This window comes from Sitodiplosis mosellana, unplaced genomic scaffold, assembly GCF_009176505.1.
Source record: "Sitodiplosis mosellana isolate CC-2019 unplaced genomic scaffold, AAFC_SMos_1.0 Smas_scaffold_6226, whole genome shotgun sequence".
NCBI lineage: Eukaryota > Metazoa > Arthropoda > Insecta > Diptera > Cecidomyiidae > Sitodiplosis > Sitodiplosis mosellana.
This window is the reverse complement of record NW_022601467.1, coordinates 17,948,605-17,970,198: the sequence shown is the minus strand read 5'-3', so window position 1 is coordinate 17,970,198 and position 21,594 is coordinate 17,948,605. Positions and strand designations below refer to the sequence as shown.

The 21,594-nt window shown below is 37.7% G+C and overlaps 1 protein-coding gene across 5 annotated transcripts in view; it reads right to left on the bottom strand.

Annotated features, from left to right (window-relative positions):
• Positions 1 to 21,594, bottom strand: part of LOC129579317 (poly(rC)-binding protein 3) — a 196,375-nt gene that overhangs the window by 136,957 nt on the left and 37,824 nt on the right. The window lies entirely within an intron of this gene.

Sequence of the window (21,594 nt, the reverse complement as noted above, 5' to 3'; positions counted from 1 at the left end):
AGAGAGAGAGAGAGAGAGAGAGAGAGAGAGAGAGAGAGAGAGAGAGAAGGAACAAGGAGATTGAGTGAGCTTGTGTGTTTGTACATCTGCGGGCTTCCTGAACATTTTAGTGTAAGTAGTGCGTGTTGTTGTCTGTGTGTACCTTTTCGGTGTAAAACATTTTCAAATGAAATAAATTATAATCATTAATCGTGAATGCTGTGTTAAGCTGTATTTAAACCGAATTGCGAATAAATCTCACAACACACACCGGTTACAGACACATTTGCCCCATTCTCTTTTGCTCTCTCCCTCTCTCTCTCTCTCTCTCTCTCTCTCTCTCTCAGCCACACTCACGATCGTTTTATTATTTTTGATTGCATTTTTCGTCTATGCCATTTTATCCGAATGGCTCTTCACTTTTCGTTTCGCATGCTTTCTCGTCGCTCATCAACATGTTTCACCTTTTTCACCTTAATTGTTCTTGTGTTCGCGCGAGCGCGTCCGTCCTCTCTCCCCCGAAACCCTGCATATGTTTTGCTGGCAAGATATTTTCTAAAGCTTTCCTAATTTGTGGTTCGGTTGCGATTCGCATTACAGCGAATGGGGAGACGAAGAGGTTTGGAAGAGAGAGAGAGAGTTTATTTTTGATATATTCGGGATACGGAGTGTGCACCACTGCCGTTGGCTATTTGAATTGATGTTGGGTTAGAAACATGTTCTGTTTCCCATTTTGTCTCGATGTATCGCTTAATAAACGGTTTATAGAGGGAGTGTGGTAGTGGAAAAGTGGCGTGAAAGGATTCATAACTGACGTTCTTAAGTACAAACACACATACACTCACACTCACACATCTATGCTCAAGCAGCGTAAATTTGTTGCATAACCGCAAGAAAAAAAAAACAGAACGAAATAGTAGCGAAAGTGAACGCATCGGGGATGTTGAAGAGAGAATGAGAGGGTAAAATGCACGGAAGCGAGACTTGTACTGCTGCCAGTTGAGTAAGCACTTTGGTTAGGAATAAAAAAAATCGCGCTCAACGATTTATTTCAGCCTGCAAACAGAATTCAGTGGTTCGCATTTTAATTGTCAGTTAAAACAGTGCATGAATACGAATGTCGACCAAATAATTGATATGTTTAGTTAAAATTGGCCAATGTATAAACTATATGCAAAATCAAATCCACATTCGCTCAGTGACATTTTCATTTGCTAGTGATTCATTCTTCATGTTGTCCATGGCACAAGTGAAGTGAAGTTTTTTTTGTCGGCGAAACGCAAACGAAGAGAATAAAAAACGTTCAGTTTTGTGTGCCAAAAAAAAAATGAAACCGAGTGTCGGAGTGAGTGAGCGAGTGAGAATGAGAGAGAGAGAGAGAAAATATGTCAATGTATAGACCACATATTTTTGCTACACGTACACCACATCACATGGCATCTTACTTGGGTAGCGAACACGTACATGGAACAACATATGGCCATACTGCCAGCTCGTTTGGAGACTATGTATATATATAATAGCGAACATATTCTCGTGTCACAGTTTGCCATGCCCGTAAATTTTTAATATTGCATCAAGTTTTACCGCCATTCCATTTTTCTCTCTGTGTAAATGTGTAATTGACGGTGACGAATGGATACGAAGCGAAAACAATAGACTCTCTTTCACTCTGTCTCTCCTTCTTGATCTCTCGTTCTTTCTCGTGTTCAGCACGGGCTCGACATTTGATGGCTCTACAGGGTATTTGGCTTGGCCGCAAAAGTAACTGTGGTGACTGTTTATTCGATGTCTATGTGTATTTTCTTTACCAACGAAATGACGAAGATGCTTTCTCGACTTTCGGCAGACTCAAGAGATACATTTTATCTAATTCGGTGCTGCTCCTGATCTTGTTTATTTACCAATGAAAATTGATGGCTTCTAAAGGAGTTTACATATCTTATGCAATTAGTTTGAAAATTTTTCTTTTTATCGAATTACACAATTTCAATTGCGTCACATCTCTGAGAATCATGTGACTGGGTTTCACGTTTCTGTTCCCTCCATTTGGCTAATGGTAATCAGCGGCCGCGTGAGCAGAGGAAATTTTAAGCTATTCAAGCAAAGAAATATACATCAAACAAATGGGTACAAAATACACGTTGTCCGAAAATTGTATCTCATTAATAAACAAATGCGTTGGCCATTGGTGCACAAGTGCGAAATCCTCTTAATAATTGAACAATTTATTTGAAATTGCCGTTTAAACGGCATTTCAACATTTCCATGTGACAATTGGCCGCACACACCCTGTGCACGAATATGATTTAATAATAATCACATATCAGAAGAATAATAGGAAAAAGCTGCAGCCACACACCAACTCTCCAGCATAAGTTGATCAAACGTACGGACACTCACGGCCAGAACGAGTACAAGCTGGAACGAGAGAGAGAGAGAGAGAGAGAGAGATCACGCGCTGGCGAGCGACGGAGCGAGAAAAAGAGCGACTGAGTGAGTGACGAGCGCATTTACATTTCAAGAGGGGTAGAGAAAAGAGCGGACGCAGACGAACGTGAAATTTAACATAATTTTCAAATGGGATAATTTATCATTAAAATTTAAAATGGGCAAAATGGTTGCCACTATGAAATATGTATATTTATGTCCATGAGATAAATTGCTCGCTACCTACGTAAATTGTTTGACACACAATCAAAATCGGAGGCAGCATATATGCTGTGTATGTGCTATATGGCATGGAAAAAAACGAAATGCTTACCACTTAGAGTGGCCGAGTGGAACAATAAATAGATAATTAGTTTTTTTTTTCGGCGAAAAATGCGAAGAATCTTTGCTGGAGAGAGGGAGAGGGAGAGGGGGAGATAGAACGAGTCCATTGAGCGTTAAGTGTGTGGTAGGCATCACACATTGCTTAAAACTGGGAAAATTGACAGGTTTGTGCCAAAAGCGTGCACAGCCAACCTCGACAGATCTGCCACTCGAAGGCTTATGTTTTGTTCGCTTATTATGTTGCTGTTGCTGTTGCTGTTGCTGTTGCTGTTGTTTTTTTTCTGTCATGACAAAATGGTCTTCTCTTCATATATGCCGCGTGTATTTCCGAGTTCACTTTTTTCCTGCTCAACATTATAATTACGAAACTGGCCTCTCTCTCTCTCTCTCTCTCTCTCTCTCTCTCTCTCTCTGCCAAAGTTGTCATTGGATATGTAGCGAAAAGTTGGTTTTACAATAAATTATTCAGCATTTCCGGCATTCAGTTTGAAAACTCACTCTTCAAGGGTCTAAATATTTCTTTTACTTTAACACGTGTTAAGTCGATTTTTGTGATAACTTCGGTACTAGTTTAACACTGGAAATGTAAATATGTCTATGCATTTAATACGTGTTATCTCCGTATTTTGGTGCTAATGGTGGAATTTCGTATTAAAACGGAAAAAATGACTTCAAATTGTATTTTAACATAGATGATTGCAAATTCCAATTATATTTTATTGTTTAATAACATTGTTTATTTGTTTGAAATGCTTTCAGCTATTTATATCTACAAAAAATTTCTTGGATATTTTGGAATTATTTTTAAAACAAGATCAAATTAAGAAATACAATTTTGATTTTTTCCAAGCCTTATTCATTTCTATTCAAAACTTCTGGAAGGTTTTAGAACTTAGATTTCTAACCTGGACAAATTTTGAACGCATTGAATGATAAATTTGTGAAAAATAAATGAAACTTCTAGCAGACTTGAGAACTTTTCGCGAATATTCTCTCTCTGGTGTCTGCATTCTTATTGATACTAATCCAAAATTGATATTTTTTCAATTTATAAGATTTTTTCGTGGATTAGTTTCTTAGGCTTGAAAATAACTTGAAATTTCCCGAATTTTTTTCAAAACTTCCAAAAGGTTTGAGAAGTTAGATTTTTAACCTGGACAAATTTTGAACGCATTGAATGATTAGTTTGTGAAAAATAAATGAAACTTCTAGCAGACTTAAAACTTAGACTTCAAACCTGAATAATAATTCTAAGCCAAATTAAAAATTTCATTTATTTGTTCTGAAAATTGATATTGTTTTAAAAGGCTTGAAATTATTATTCACGTTTGAAGTCTAAGTTTTAAGTCTGCTAGAAGTTTCATTTATTTTTCTCAAAATTATCCTAATCCACGAAAAAAACTTATAAATTGGAAAAATATCAATTTTGGATCAGTATCAATAAGAATGCAGACTCCAGAGATTGTTGTTTAATTTTTTTAAATTTGATTATCTTTGATCCAACAATGTCTTTCGGAAACATGTGAGTTCATATTGACTGAACAAAAAAATTGAAGTGTGAACTAAATAAAATTAATCACTGAGAATTATTATCGAAATTGCAACTAATAATATATATTGGCAACACATATAACCAGAACTGGTGATATTCCTAATACTAGTAAATAGTGGGTACAACTATAACACGAAATTATGGGATAACTCAACAGAAATTACATTAGAATATTCTTTTTCGTGATAACTTTTTTCGTACTGTGGCTAACTCCAAAGTAAGAACGTATTTACAATAGTACGAAAATCTGTGTTAGTGGCAAATCAGCATATTTGATACCGATATTGGTGGTATTTCCAACGGAAATATTTACGTTTGGTGTTGAATACATCCGTTAGTATCAATTTTCGGTGATAATTTACGAAATAGTGGAATAGTACTTCAGAAAAGGTTCTAGTGTTATTTTATCACTAAAATTGACTTAACACGTGTTAAATTAAAAGAAATATTTAGACCCCAAGTGTTTTTAGTTATTATTTTCCAAAGATGTGTTTTCCATTCGAACCGCACCGACGGACGACGAGCCCTGCTCACCGCTCTCATTTGCAATACGTCATAATAAGAGACGCAAACCTTGCGTAAAATATCACATTTCTATATTATTATTATGAAATGGTTCAATTTCATTTTTTAATTTATTTGTCTTCTAGTGAATCGCTTTTCGGTGAAATTCTCAGCGATACGAACTGTTTTCATTGTAGATGGATGATAATTAATTTCTAAAATTTAAATGAAGAACGCGCGCTCCCCAAGAGCAAGAGCGTGTGTGTTTGTATTTGAGTGAGAGATGTATACGGTGTAGAAGAGCAAAGGCGACATTTTTACACTCGTGTGCGGTGAGTTAACAGTGTTATTTTCGCGGTTTCCGTATTTGTTTGTACACATTATTACCGCTAAAACGAATGCAATCAGACAGGCGGATTTCAATATCCTTATCTTCGGAACGCACACCGCACGGAACGAAAGAAATAAAACCCCAGCAAGAATAACAACGAAAACACCACACAGAAATGGCAAATAAGATTGAAGTGCGCGCGAAACAAGACGAACACGGAGACGAAGACGGACAATAAACTGATCCATTTAAATGCGGAAAAGGGCACGTAATCATATTAAATGTTTATAATAGAGTACCGAGTAAGGTATGTATGAATAATTAATGTGCAGACTGCAATTTGCCGAAGTTTAAAAGTTTGGGGCCACTGCGAATGGCGGATTCATCGAGAGCGAAAGGAAAAAACGAAGAAAAGAAGTAACGGGACTAGCAAGTAAGCAACCAACCAGCCGACCGACCGACTTGCCGAAACGGAAAAATACAATGGACTGGAACAGGAGATGGGCGAGGAGAAATAAACGGTCGGCGCGAAGCGAGAAAATAAATGAACAAATATAACCTTTGGCATGCTCAGCGACTACAAATTCTTTTAAAGTGACACCAAAGTGGAGAGACGATGAAGAAAAAAGGGAAAAAACACGGTCGGAAAGAAAATACACTATTGAAAAATCATGGAGCTTAAGAAATCAACTGAAACAACAATAGCATATGATGGTGACACAGCAAAAGAGAAAGCGACGGAGAGAGCGAGCGAGAGAGAAAACATAGAAACAAGAATAAGTATTAAACGAGTCGCTGTGAATAGCTCTCATCTTTCATGCCTTTTTTCAACTCACTCTCCTCCTCCCTTTTTTATGTTTATTATATCGTATTCACATATATTTTTAATTTTAAATTGTACATCGGTATTCAAGGATCGTGTATATATTATTATTGTATTGTGCAGGTACAAAGCAAAGGATGAATGTCAACCAAAGTATAACTTTTTGGCAGAGTGAGAGAGAGAGAGAGAGAGCATAGAGTGCAGAGGATAAAGAATTGAATGAAATAAACCATTTGTTTGCCTTCTGCTATATGGCAAATAAAGTGGAACCAACTAAAGAATACGATTTCACTAGGTCGGCCTCCCACCGAATACAACACACGTACGAGGCTATACCTTTGAATAATGGCAAAAACACCGACACCGGCAAACGACGACGGCTAGGGCTGGTAGAATGAGTGAATGAACATTATTTAATGTTCAACACGATAGACTTTCTATTCGATTTTCATTGTTGTAAACACAGACTCTGTTTCATATGCTCTGAGCTCACCAATTCATTTACAACGTCGCTTTACAACGACGAGAAGAAAAAAGAAAAAAAAAAACAAATAATTTATTATTCAACAACTTTTTACATTTTCTACTGAGTTTGATGTGATTTCGAGTGATAAATTTAAGATTTCATTGCGTGTTGCGTATTTTCTTCGTGCGACAATCTTTAAAAAATGTTTTCCACTTTCGTTCGCCCCTCGTCGTCCTTCCCCGCCTCACTGTGGCTGGGCTGTTTATCAAGTGAAAATGAAGAATAAACGAAAAGAATGTATGACAGAGAAAGAGAGTGAGCGAGCGATAGAGACAGAGAAAGAAAGAAAGAAATGAGAAGAGTCGAGAGCAGCAAAAGCGCAAAAGAAAAGTATAGCAAACTCAGCTAAATTGTTTAGTGTGCGACGAAGAATGTGAAGAAGAAGTATGGAAAATTGATTTTGACACGGTTCTTTCTTCTTACATGGCAAAACCAATTGGTTGAAGATTATTTATACTAGGTAGTACATAACAATTTGCACCCCGTGGATAATACATAGAACGTTGCGGAAGCACTCACTCCCTCGCTTTCTCTGTCATGCGAAAGAAACGACAAATATTCAAGCACACGACTGCGGCTGAAAAGAACTATGGAATAACAACAACAACGAAAAAAAATATGCAAACCTTTTAACTAGCACTTATCAGATCATCCACTTTACCAATAACTCTGTATCAATTTACATCTCGACCAAAAACGTCATTAGGATGAAATGCGTTTTTTGTGCTGCTTTTATTTAATCGCTGGATGTTTGGCTGACTCAATCGATGCTCATCGTATAAACGATGCAAAAATTGCATAATTCGTTCGAATCGTACTGAATGAAGTGGGGGTGGGGAGGAGATAAAACGCGAAAACAAAAGAGAGACGGGGGGAGTACGATTTTCCAGATCAAAATGTTTATGACAACTTTTCGTTTTGAAACAAACTTTGAAATTAAACCATCATCACTAAGTGCAGTTTATATAGCATATGAAATAAGCGAGAGCTAATTATCTTATGCCAGTGGGCATGATTGGCATTTGTATCCAGTCAAATTCAGCTGTGTTCGCTTCAATTAAATACTTTGCCCCAGATATGCTCACTAATGAATGAGCAATATAAGCTTATTCGGCGAAATTTTCGAATCAAGCGCACGGCATACATATTCAATCTAAATATGGGCACTGCCCATGTGTCATTTTACGCATCATTCCTCGAAGTATGCATCCGACATACTCTATTTATATATGGCCAATTCTTTTCTTTCTCATTCGAAATGGTGATTGAGATTGACGTATTAATGAAAACCGATTCTGGATTTTATACGCTCTGCATTCGGCACGCCGAATTATAGATTATCTTTTTTTTATTGAATATTAGTACAGTGGGTAAAAATGCGGAAACAAAAAGTGATGGAACTACGAAATACGAGAACATGAACACAATAGACAATCCAATACGAAATATATAATCCATTTAGAAAGCCATTCTCATCCATTTCATGCATATGTATTAGGGTGTCTTGGGTCATATTCGTATTATGTCTGCGTCGGTATATTTGTCAATTGTACACACATACGCGGCAAACACAAAACTTTTTGTTCGTCAAAAATGAATAATTCCATTTCTTAGGCTTTAAAAATATGGTTTGATTTTGAAATTTTGTAAAAACAATGGGCATTTTCATCCTTATCTTGAACAATACGCATTCAAGAGAGATGCTTAATAATGTAACACGCACATTATGACCTATTGAATTTGCCATATATAAAATATAATATGGGCACTTACTGTGAACTCTTTCCTTCTGCGAACAAAGAAGGAAAGGAAAAAGGAGCCACTCTATAGTGCTGTGTGATTCGTGTTTAATTTTTGTTCCGGGGAACGTAAGCTGTGCAACGCCACATTTATTTCATGGAAATCGAATCAAATCGAGTTAGTCACTATACATAGTATTATAGTACAAGCTTACATGCACACACACACACACCATTGATATCCCAAATCAAATCGCCATCGATTATTATCAGTGAAAGAGAAAGACTTAAAGGGAGAGAGTAAAAGAGCGAACACAATAAATACTCGACTCATTTCAAACATATTACCGCTGTCAAACCTTCAAAGCACTGACTAACACTTCTATAAATTATTTATAATGTAATTTATTTTGAATTGAGTCAATCGAATGAATGAGAAAAATTTTGGTACTGTGGCATTGACTGGTTGATGCTGGCGCGTCGAACGATGTCAGAGGCATTTGATGTAGCCACACCAACCAGCATCACCATCACCATCACCATCAACGAGAGAACACAAAGTTATTCGTTATGAATTTTGTAAAAGTTTACGTTTTTTTTGTTGGTCGTTGTTTTCTTGCGGCTGCTGCTACTGCTGCTTGCGTTGTGGAATTTTTTTTCTTTGTGGTTATTCTCGTTGTGTACGTTATTTAAGCGCTGTCACTTATAGTGGATTTTTTCATGATACAACCACCATCACCATCAATAAATCACCGTATACATAAGCTCGACCACAATAAATTCGAATATAAAGTGAAGCAAGCATACCGTCTACGACACCATCACCACTGCCACCAAATTCATGGACAGAATATTTTGCGATGAAGTAATACCTGTCGATCTAACGCGATCATAAATATTAATTCGGATTCACAAAGGCTAAAAATTTTCAAACCTTTGATCAGTTTCTGTGTGTCTGCATGTTTGTGGCTACCACCCAAGAAATACCTATCAGAACACTTGACATGATGATTCACACCAGCGAAAATATTAAGTCAATTCAATTATTCTCATTTCAAATGTATCATTTCCACATCAATGTGCCCGAACGCAAAGTATGGATAGACGAGAAAATGGTGCGTTGCAATCACTTTATCCGGCGAATCGATTGTCTTCATTGATTGAAGTAACAATCGAATTTAACATTTGTGCTGATTTCTTTCTGTCATTTGCCTTTGGCGCATTTCCATAAATATTGCAAATTTGTGAGAGAAAGAGCGAGAGGGGGGAAAGGGAATTTGCTTGTGCTAAATCAATCGTTATGGAATCGGTTGTACAATTTGTAGAGCTACCCTTACACATCAACCATTAGTCTTTGGATTTGATTCACCAAAGAATAACTTATTTTTCTGGGATAGATGTTTGAAATAAAGAAAAAAGAGAAAGAGGTATCGGCCGGGATGAGCGAACGGAAAAGCGAATGGTCGATTTTCTTAGACGGAAGAGATTTTTTTTCGGGGGCTATCATTCGAATAGTAATGATTGAATGCTGCTTTTAGTATCAAAGCAAACATAACCCAATGAAGCGTGAAAGCATCCGTAATTTGAATTTGCATTAGGTCGATGTAATCGATTTGGATTACAATCATTCTGATGTCAAATGCGTATGTACGGAAATGTTTGAAATGAGCATGAAGTGCAATTCACCGAATTTGAACGCGTTTTCTTATTCTCTGGATCGTATTTCGAATGCACGTTGTATCTGAGAGTAAATGATTAAGCTTTTGCCCGACGTCTTTTCTGCTTGAAACAAACGCATCTAATTCATTTCGATTATTTATGCAGCCAATGCTAAGCTGGTCTTGGGTTTATCACAGTCGAGCACAGCACTTGTACGTCTTCCGAAAATTATAATCGCCTTAGTGTTTCATCAATCTGAAAGCAAACGCCATACACATCCGATATACGTGCGATTAGTGAATCGCACACAAGTCCGTTGACTTTTGGAATTAATGAATTCGTCAAAGCGTAACGAAAACAGCCATCAAGTGCCATATCATTAAATATTTATTGACCTATCAATAACTTTGAAATTTTTACTCATAAAATTACCGGTTTCGTCTTGAATCATCATCGTAAGTCACATGGCCTGAGTGTGCAACAATAGACTGTTCCGTTTCCGACAAAAATGAAATTTCTTTGTGTGCAACTAGCCTATTTGTTGCGAAATAGTCCAAAAAGAAAAACCAAGATGAAAACTGCACTAACTCATGGGATTGGGAGTGAGCTCAACGCGTGTGCAGCTCAAAACAAGGAAAAATGCGATTTTTGACATTTTACTTACAATTTACTCGCTAAGACCAAACCTTTTATCATACTTTTTGGTTTGTGGCGGTGAGAATGAACAAACACAACACAAATAAATAATACCCAATCGATATATTCAACCGATTAAAAGCCAATTGGAAACAAATGCAAACACATCTGTTTAAATCGGGTATGGAAGATCTTGTCGTCGAAACACATATCACTCCTGAGCTCGCCGAAAAAATGGTCACATTTTGTTTGGTCAATTTGGAAAAATCACATTGTCGCGACGATTACCGCGAATTTCTAGAGCTTGTTGTAATTTTTCTGGGTGGACAATTGCCAAAAGGAAATGAAGTGAAGAAGCCAGGTGCTATTTCCCACGCGAGATGGATGGCAAAAGGAATTGGTGCCCTAAAATTTTAAAATTTTTCTATTGAGAGACCAATTCGAATTCAAGGGAAATGAATACAATGGCATTCGAGACGTTTGCATATTCTTAGTACGCTTATATGTGAAAACCTGGTTTCAAGCTCCATCAGCAACGAAGGCTCCTCGAATTGACCTCGAATTCATCAAAGGTGGTATTGACTATGCTAGTATTGACAAAACAATTTCTGATTTAATTGTGTCCAAAATGAGCGGCCATCTTTGCTACTTGTCCAACGAAACAGTTGGAATGGCGTTCTTTGATGAAGAAATACCAATAGATGAAAAGAGACGAATGCTGTACGCATTGAGCAAGGAGCAGAAATCTCAAAAATTGTTGAAAGCAACAGAAGCAGATATAAAATCAACATTTAACAGCAAGCAAATTAATGATTTCGTTTCATTCAATACAAGAGAGGTTTTCAAACGTTTTGACGCACCAACTGACTTTCTTTCGCTTGATCCTGAGGAATGGAATGACGATGCAAGCTACAAAAAAGCAAAAGAAATATTCGAGCACGTTCACGTTGTAAACGATTCAGCTGAAAGGGCTGTTAAATTGTTCAGTCAATATAATTCGATTCTAAGCAAAGATGACAATGATAAACAGTTCATAATAAATGTTGTTCAAGAGTATAACACAATGTATCCATTCATCAACAAGGCTGATTTAGGTTAGGTAATGGTGAAAAACATGTTTTCATACGTATTTATAAAAAAAACTAATTAAAAATCCCTGTTGAGACAAAATAATTGATCAGAAACGCAAAAAAAGCTGAACATTCATAATTTTTCTTTAAAAAACTGTCTTTCTACAATAAAATTGAGGATATTTCAATATGAAATCGATTGGGTATTATTTATTTGTGTTGTGTTTGTTCATTCTCACCGCCACAAACCAAAAAGTATGATAAAAGGTTTGGTCTTAGCGAGTAAATTGTAAGTAAAATGTCAAAAATCGCAATTTTCCCTTGTTTTGAGCTGCACACGCGTTGAGCTCACTCCCAATCCCATGAGTTAGTGCAGTTTTCATCTTGGTTTTTCTTTTTGGACTATTTCGCAACAAATAGGCTAGTTGCACACAAAGAAATTTCATTTTTGTCGGAAACGGAACAGTCTAGTGCAACAAACGAGCGAACGAATGAGAGCGCCCGCGCACACAACAAAAATAATGGTGATTTGATGTATCCAGTGGAAGGAGATACCGCAATCATATTTCAAATGACATCCTTTTCTTTCCTCTTCGTTTCCATTTCGACGCGCATCACTGTTGTTTTGCTATTTTTCAATTATTTTTTTTTTTCTATATCGGTTTCCTTGCCACTTCCACTGCCATGGCATCATTTTCATTTTCCGCGTTTGGAACCATTTGAATATTTGAAATTTTCATATTTCTGGCATTGTTGCCGATGTCGTTTTTGATTTTCGGTGGGCGCGGAGTGAGGCTTTGTGTTTATGCAATAAGCAATAACATTTAAATTAGATGCAATAATGCTGGATTCATTTTTCTCGTCATTTAAATTTTGTACGATTTGCGTTTCATCGGCTTTGGGTGTGCGTGCGCGTGCGCGCGCGCCTCTGTACTCATCCAATATACCATACCGAAAGAACCGTATACTGAAAAATGAAATTGTAATGGCGCGAAAAATGCGACAGAATAAATATGACATGTATCCCGTTGTTGTGGCTGTTCCTCTCTCTCTCTCTCTCTCTCTCCCCCTCGTCTTCACTTTCGTGTTGTTTTTTTCAATTTCCGTTTTGACATCGGGCACGTTTTTACATTCACATCGCCACATTTAATGCAATAGCGTGCGCCAAAGGTACGTCAATTTATTACTTACTGATGCAAATCTTTGTTTAATAAAACAAATATGTGTAATGAATAACCAATTTCGTGAAAATGGTTTCATTTGTACGTCATTTCGGTGTTTATTTCATTTATTTATTTTCCCCGTAAATCGCATTGGCATGCGTCGAAATTTATTCATTTTGGCTCGAGGATACGCGACTAAGGGAGTGATAGAAACAATAAAAACAGGGATCGAGCAAAAGAGAGAGAGAGAGAGAGAGAGAGAGAGAATAAAGCGAACGAGATTGCTCACAGGGCACACAGCCGTTGCATATCGAATTTCGAGTAGAGGTTTCCCATTTGAATTATGTGTGCATTCCATAGTGCTTAATTGAAGACGAAGAGAAAGAAGAACGAAAAAAAGATTCGCTGAACGTTTCTTCTTTTTTTTCCATCCATGTGTCTTTGGGTTTCCACGAATTTTGCGCCCGAACTGTATGCAATCCAGCCATGATCTATCGTCGAAACGCTGCAACTTTTCAATTGAGTGTGATTTTGATGTTGATCAATTTTTTTTTTTTGAAAGCGCGAGTCGTATTACGCGAATGAATTCAGCGACGAGAGGAAGGAAAACAATGACACAAAAAATCGAGAGGAGAAAAAAAAGCGAAAGAACGAGAAAGAGGGGGGAAGTAGAAAAAGAACGATGAAATTTCCGAGAAGCAAGAGCTGGTATGTTGGCTTACAATGGCACTTCACATCGTGTTAGCACAGCAAATAAATTTTTGTACTTTCGGTGGAGTGAAAGAAAGCAGACAAAACCAGCATAACCTGCATTTCGTGGCAATTTAATTTGAATTTTTCCATATTTTCTTCGTTCGCTTGTTCTATTGTGCTTCATCGTCTGCTGTTGTTGCTGCTGTCATCGTTGTCGCGCTAAACCCCCCCCCCCCCCTATCCGCTCCATAGCTCGTGAATTTGTTGCAAGAGATCTCAAGAGCGGAAGCGCGAGACGCGCTTTTGTTGCAAAGAGAGCGAAAGAAAGAGAGTGCCTTGGAAAATATGTGTTTGTTTGTGCCCAACGGTTTTCTACACGATGAAATGGAATTCCTATTAATTTTATATAAATTTCATGCATAAATTCATAAGATCTATTCTTGTCTACTAATTGCAAGTTTCATATTACATTTTCGGAATCGCATTTGTCGCGTTCCACGCTTATTCAATTGAGTAATAATAAGTTTTGTTTGCACGATTGCGTGTATACCAGTATGCAGATGAATTTTAGAATCCTGTGAATGGGACGCAAACGCCAACATGTGCAATTCACCAAACACAATGCTATGGTTGAATCATGCGACAGCAACAGCAGCAGCAGCAGCAGCAGCAGCAGCAGCAGCAGCGACACATATACCCTTGCATACACCTTAGCGAAGAAGAAAAAAAACTCAGTGCAAGAGTAGCTTGGCTTAGCGCTTCTTACGTTTGGCAAAACGGGAGAAAAGACAAGAGTGGAAGCAATGCAGAAAAAAGTAGAAAGAAGATTGTCGCCGCTCAATGGCACACAGTGCGTGAACATTAAAACCTGGAACTGTACTACACACACTCTCACGGGCGTTTGATATGGCATGTATTGTTGCACCTTAAGCATTGTACCTCGTGTGTCATATATGCAATACCTTAAACTGATATGCGATATGAGAACTCAATGATCGCGAATATAAAGGTGTAGGCACTTATAAATGAAACGAAGCGTCATGTCTAGCAAATATTCGCCTCTTCGAGCTTACGTATCCATATTTGCATTCACATATCACATTTTCATTCGTATTTAAGCCAATACTTAGCGAGATGATATCGCAACGCAGAGGATTCATTCGAATCTGCGTGTATGTGGAAGAGAGAACGAAAGAGATGGATAGCATTATAGAAGAGCGAGCAAGAGAGCAAGCTCTTTCTTAGCGTATGTTTATTTATTTTGTGTAATGATTAAAGTTCACAAGCGGAAAACCGGAAAACGTGGTAATCTGTCGGCTCGATAGCAGTTAATGTTATATACATATTGTACAACATTTTATGTATATATACTTACTCTTGCTCTCGCTCTCTCGCTTCTTTCAACCTTCCTCCTATCCTCATCGTTTCAAATGGTGAGCGCATAAATGAACGAATGAACCGCCGGCTCAACAAACGCAAAAATTTACGAGTGCGGAATAACGATTTTGTAAACTATGTGATTTAACGAAGTCTATTACTCTTGTTCTCATTTCCATATCCATTCTTTTGTTGAATGTTGAACGTTTGGCGTGTCTCTAACACCCACAATATCGGCATCAGTGCGCGCCTTGTGTACACAAACATGTAAGGCGTATATACACATATACACGCTGTGCCTCGTTCATTAGGAGCGAACAGTGTTGGATATTGTAAGCAGCGAGGATGATAAAAAAAAGAGTCGAAGTACCAGCACCGGAGTGTGCGAGGGAGAAGAACGGAATATTTCCTTAAGACAATTGTTAAGTCATAATCGCGGCACATAGAACCGATGAACACACATAATCAATTTGTATTCGAGGTAAATATTGTTTCAAAGCATGTGCGTTTGTTCGTTCGTTCGTTTTGCTTCAGCCAATTCGAATAGAAATTATGTTTGCAAATTCACACATTTTACCAAGCCAAAAAGAGACAAAGCACCGAGAGATTGAATGAAAGTCACTGGCAACGACACCAAAGTAAAACAAATGCGGCAAAAAACAATATCAATATTCAACATATTTCGCATTTGTGTTGGGGTTATCTTTAATTGAACAATATAAACGTCAGCGATGTTTGGCTCATCTCGTTCGGCGCTTTGCACTCACACCCACACATACACATACACGTACACACATTCATAACATTGAAACATAATTGTTTGTGTTACCATTATTATTAAACATTGGCATGATGTGCCGTCGAAAGATAACGACAGCAATGACGATGATGGTGTGTGTACGTACGTATGTGTGTGTTTTTATTGTCAGCACATCCATCCCGCAACTTGTTTCTTTTCTCTCTCTCTCTCTCTCTCTCTCTCTCTCTCTCTCTCTCTCTCTTTTTTCTGCCTTCACAAATGTTAGATTTTTGTAATAATTTTCATATTCAGTGAAATCTGGCCTCCATCATCCGCTGTGTGCACAGAGGCAAGACAATATATAAATGGCAGAGGTTTACGAAATGGGAAAATGGAAATGCCAGAAGAGCGGAGAATGATAGAACGAAGTAGAAGGATAAGGTGGAGGTGGATGGGAGAATGATTGGGTACACCATGACACATATCCATTCATACATAATTGTATTTTATAAATTACAATAAAATAAAGTGTCATGAAGTCATTCATCTGATGGAAATCCTATTGAATTAAATAGGTTTTATTAAGTAAACATGTATTTTCGTTCCACGCTTTTTCTTCAAAACAATATTGCGCCGTTCAGTTAGCAGTTATGTGTTTGTTGGCGAATGGTTTCGAACGGCTGCTGCTGCTGCTGTTGTTGTTATTCCTTCGTCATTATTTGCCGATGATCCATCCGCAAATAAGCGGACAAACCAGAATAGAATAACAAAAACAAAAACAAAGTTTGAACAAAACAACGGGAAAAAAAACGCCACCTCGAGTATGAGTGAGAGGAGGAGGAAGGAGAAAAAACAACAACAACACATACACCAAACCAAAATTGGCGAGAATACAAACGAAAAAGTGCACGCACCGCCGAATGGAGCTTCGCATAATCATAAAGTTTATTGTGATGCCGTTGTCTGATATAATTTATTCTATTAGTTAAAAATCTACGGCGCGTACGCATACATATGTATGAAATTATTAGCACACGTCGCAAGTAGAAAAAAAAGAGATAATACACACGAAAGCGAAATATATACCACAGAGAGAGAGAGGCGCTCATTTTAGACTTCAGCAACAACCATGCAAACTTTCATTTAATGCCTCAAACTAAACGCATCGTTGCCGATGATGTTGAGAAAATAAAAGCATATTTTCATGTAATTTCCATTGAGTGAACGATGAAAAGCTTTCCCGCACGGCACAAATGAGGTGTAACACACCGTGTGTGCGTGTGTGTGCACGGCTGCGATACACACCAGCTTCAGCAAATTGAATAACTGTGAATACTTTCGACAAACAAATCCCAATGTCGATGAATAGAAAGAATGGAAAACAACAACAGCAGCAACATAGCGAACCAAAAGTTGTGGCTGTTGTTACGATACGTTTCAGTCAATGACAGATAGCTGAGGATATATGCTGAGCATTGAAACTCAGCAAGCTGAGATTGGGATATTTTGACTTTGTGACGTGCTATTCAAAACAAATTTATGATGGAGGGGAGTTTGGAACACATTTTCAATTACACTCCAACAACACTCCACCAAAATTCCACATAAATTTACACGAATTGCAAGTCACAAAGTCCAAACGTCCCAATCTCAGCTTGCTGAGTTCCTATGCTCAGCATATATCCTCAGCTATTTGTCATTGACTGCTACTTTTTCGCATTTCAAACCGGCACCAGATCCTGGCGAAAAAGCTAAAACAATTTTTGATTGTCTCCTAAATATCAAATACTAGATCCATTTATAAAAATTCGTTATGTGCCAAATTAAACATTCAGATTATTAGAATTTTTGAGCGGAAAAGAATGGAGCGGTTGGGTGTGTAGTGTAAGCAAAAGCGAGAAAGAGAAAGCGTGAGAGAGCGACAGAGAGCGACAGAGAGCGACAGAGAGAGAGAGAGAGACAAAGAAAAAGAGAAGAATGGAACAAAATAAAATGAATGCTCGCCATTGCCACGCGTCAGTCAGTGTCTCCATAGATAAGTAGATAAATCATTAAAATTTATTTATGCAGATTGCTTTGTTTGGATGGGCGGAAAAGAAGAATGGCAAGGAGATAGCACATCATAGACAGAGCTCTCTTGCTTTGAATGTGACGAACATAGCGACCGACACTGAGAAAATTCTCGTTCTGAGAATGCGAGAGAGAGAAAGAGACAAAGTGAGACAGACACAGATTTTCAGCGATTTTTCAAAGCAAAACCGATGTGCAAAGCATATTACACAGAAAGCGGATAGACGATATACATTTTTAGTTACACACACCATTTCAACCATCATCAAGTTTAGCAATGTTTTAGAACGTCAAATACTTAACATTTTATTGTTATTCGTTTTTCTTCGAAAAATTTTCTCACTCAGTCGCTCATCCGCTCGCTTGTTCACTCAATGTGCGTCTTCCTTTCGCTTCATTTGCTTAGAAGATGTTGTGCTATGACAATTCCGTGTGCGGCATATGTATGCTTTGTGTTCTTGGATTGCCTATCATCAGGTCTATCACGGTGATCGTCCACCCTCTTCTCCTTCCCAATTCCCGGCTGCTACCCGAAATATGTTCAAATTTTCCGTAGATAGGCCCGAAAAGAAAAACGAGAGCGTCGCTGCTGCCGAAAACACTCGCCAAAGATATTACGTGAAATTACTTGAATATGGTAAATATCTACTCAAAATGTTAATATGTTTCATCAAAGGCGAATAAAAATCCAAATAAATCAGGTTGTACGTTTGCAAAGAAACAAAAACAAGCTCATTCACTCATTCAATTCAAACTTGGTTTTATTTGCCTTTGTTTTCGTCGTCGTCTTCATCCATTCGTTAAATTTATTCGCTTTTCTATTGTTTAATTTGGAGCAATTCATACTTTTTAGCATGATTTTGTGTGTTATGTCGCCGAAAATTGTTTTCCGCAAGCAGCCACTCGCGAACAATGTCAATTGGGTCAAAACGCGCGCACACGCTCAACGCACGTGCGTTGTTCTACCAATCCAACAATTGCCAAAATGAATTTAAATGTTGCTATGAATGTAAGGATATGTACTGGATATCTTGAGTTGTCCAAATTTTTCGGCCGACAAATGATATTTGAGCCGTAATTACGCTCTCTCTCTCGCTCCCTCATTTCCCCCAAAATAATAATTTTCAAATCGGCATACAACTTATCAGGGTGTGAATCAAAATATTATGACGCCCCCTCCCATCTGTTCACTTTATAATTTAAATGCCATTAGTAATGTGGGCCAACCACGTAATTATTTTAAACACATAATGATATATGAATGTTTTCTGCGTTTAAACCAAATTGAAAAATGACCAACCATAAATGCTTTTTGGCAACGAATCGATTCGGAATGCATTGCGAAGCTTGGTATATTTGATGCTCGTCTGGTTGTGAATGTGTGATTGTTTTATGTATTCTTGACCTCTAACCACTATTTTTTCCTATATTTTTTTTTTCGCTGTTGTCAAAGCTTTTTTGCCTTTGAAGTCGATGGTCAACTAATTTAAATTCAAAACCGAAGCATTTGCTTTCATCGATTTTTGTTTTTTTGTTCCTCTTCCTTTTTTCTGCAATGATTTTGATTTGTTATTCGGTGTAAGTTGTCGCCGTTCACGTGACAGTGGTATCGATTCGCCAACCAAACATCTTCATTAATTTACCTTTCATCATTTACCAATTTACCTTTCATAGATTAAATTAAAATCAGTCTTATGTATTACGCAGCCCATTTAAGCGTAATCAATGCGAAATGGCAACTAATCATCCAGATAATTTACCATCATGAAATTTATGCCATGCAAAGAATGTCTAAACATTCAACCCAAATGAATGCAAGGTGGAGCTACTTTTTTTTCCTCTTTTCAAAATATTTGCAAAGAAAAGCAGCAGACGGAGCAAAAACTGTGATAGCAGAAAAGTGCATTGCCACAAGTGGAAATTTAGAATCGACGCGCATTTAACAGCGTTCTACAGAAATATTCTTCATTTAATTCAAATCATCGATTCAATAGTATCTTGTCTGGTTCGCATTTGCCAACGTTAAATCCCGTTTTATTTCCTTCGCTTCGGCTGCATAATCATGAAAGTTGATGGTCGATGCGAGTGTATTCCACATGTATTCATGTGAAATTTCACAGTCAAACATCAAGTGGTTCACAGATTTTTCGAGTGCTTAAATCAACGGTCGCATATAGAGAGGCAGACAATGGCTGATTTCAACTTTAGAGCAGCCAATCGATGTCACATTAAAGGAGACGTGCATCATAATCAAACGAGCCCGCATGTGAAAGCGCCACTTTATGAGTGTATATATATATATATATATGTGTGTGTGTGTGTGTGTGTGTGTGTGCGCGAGGCTGTGTGCAAATGCAGTGGGTATTGCATACCACGTTCGAGCCAATTTTATTTTCAGTTTGTGGTTAAACGTGTGAGCTACCATGGGTAATATATTAGCATATCAAATATCGCTATGTGTTAGTGAGTGTGTGTGCATGTGCATGTGAAGCACAGCTTGCTCCAATGTATTTGTATCGCTTGCTACAAATATATCGTAGCGAGCACATCGCAAATCGCTTTATTGACGTTAAATCACATAATTGAGTGCATGTTGGTCTATTTGATGATAAATGTTAGCTTGTCGTCACAAAGTGCGATGGACCAGCACTCCAGTGCCCTTCCGTAATAATGATGATGGCAGACAGAGACGACGATACAATATATATACTGCGAAGCTCTGAGACGATCATATGCAGGCTTTTGATTCTCAGCTTAAATATACACATTTATCAGCCACTGGCACCGAGTGTGACGGCGAAAAGAGAGAAAATAAACAAACAGATGCGTCAAAACCTCACTTATCATTTGTGTTGATTTACACATTCACGTTCTCTGTGTCGCGCGCGCGTGGCTCGCCTTTTTTTCTCTCATCCACCTCATCATCATCGTCATCATCGTCAGCAGCAGCATCAGCAACAAACGGCTGAACAAGCATATATTAATATTAATTTCGTGTCCATATTCACTCAGTCGAATGTGACCGCGGATGTTTTTATATTTCATTTTAAAATTATATTTAATTCATATTGATAATTTATATCCTTAAATCGTTCGATAATTGCTCTGTCAACAGCAAATTCTGATGAAGCATAAATGATATGATGTCAAAATTGATGATGGACTGTTTTTGGTTGCCATCACTGTTGCGTATATTATTTTCATGAGCACAACATACGACGATATGGTCTCATTTAGATGAAAAAATTTAAACAGAAAATTCTCTCAACATTCGAACTCTTCTATCAAAGTGAAAATTCATGAAGCATTGCCGAAAAAACGACCAAATTTCCCGTTGATTAAATATTTATCTTTCATACATCATTCTTCGTTTGTCGTGTTACATTATTACGCTGCTCTGGAAAAGCGGTAAAACGGTGAATTCGAAAAGTTTTGTGTAATCAACACGAATCGACATCAAATTCAGGGCCATGAATAATATCCTGAATGATTTTGCTAATTTGCAAATTTATCCCATCAAGTGAAACGCAGAGCGAGAGATGGAGAGAAAGGGGGTGAAAGAGGGATAGAAAAATATATAGGGAGGTGAAAAACGACGGAGACGGCCGAAATGTAGGTGGAACGGCTAAATAAACGTCACATGCGAATTTTGCAATAAGAACACTCGAACATCGGAGCATCTGCCAAGAATGAACATTTATCCGAAAAGTAATGGAACCGACGCTGTCGTCGTCGTCGTCGTCAGGCGACAGGAGGAAAATGAAATGTGAAACGAAAAGGAAGCATATAATAACAATAATGCCGGATTATATAGAGGCACAATAGTGCCAAACTATTTGTGAAATATTTAAGCTCTTTTCCTCACACTCAAAAATGAACGAGCAAACGAATGAACGAATAACTCTCTCTCTCTCTCTCTCTCTCTCTCTCTCTCTCTCTCTCTCTCTCTCTCTCTCTC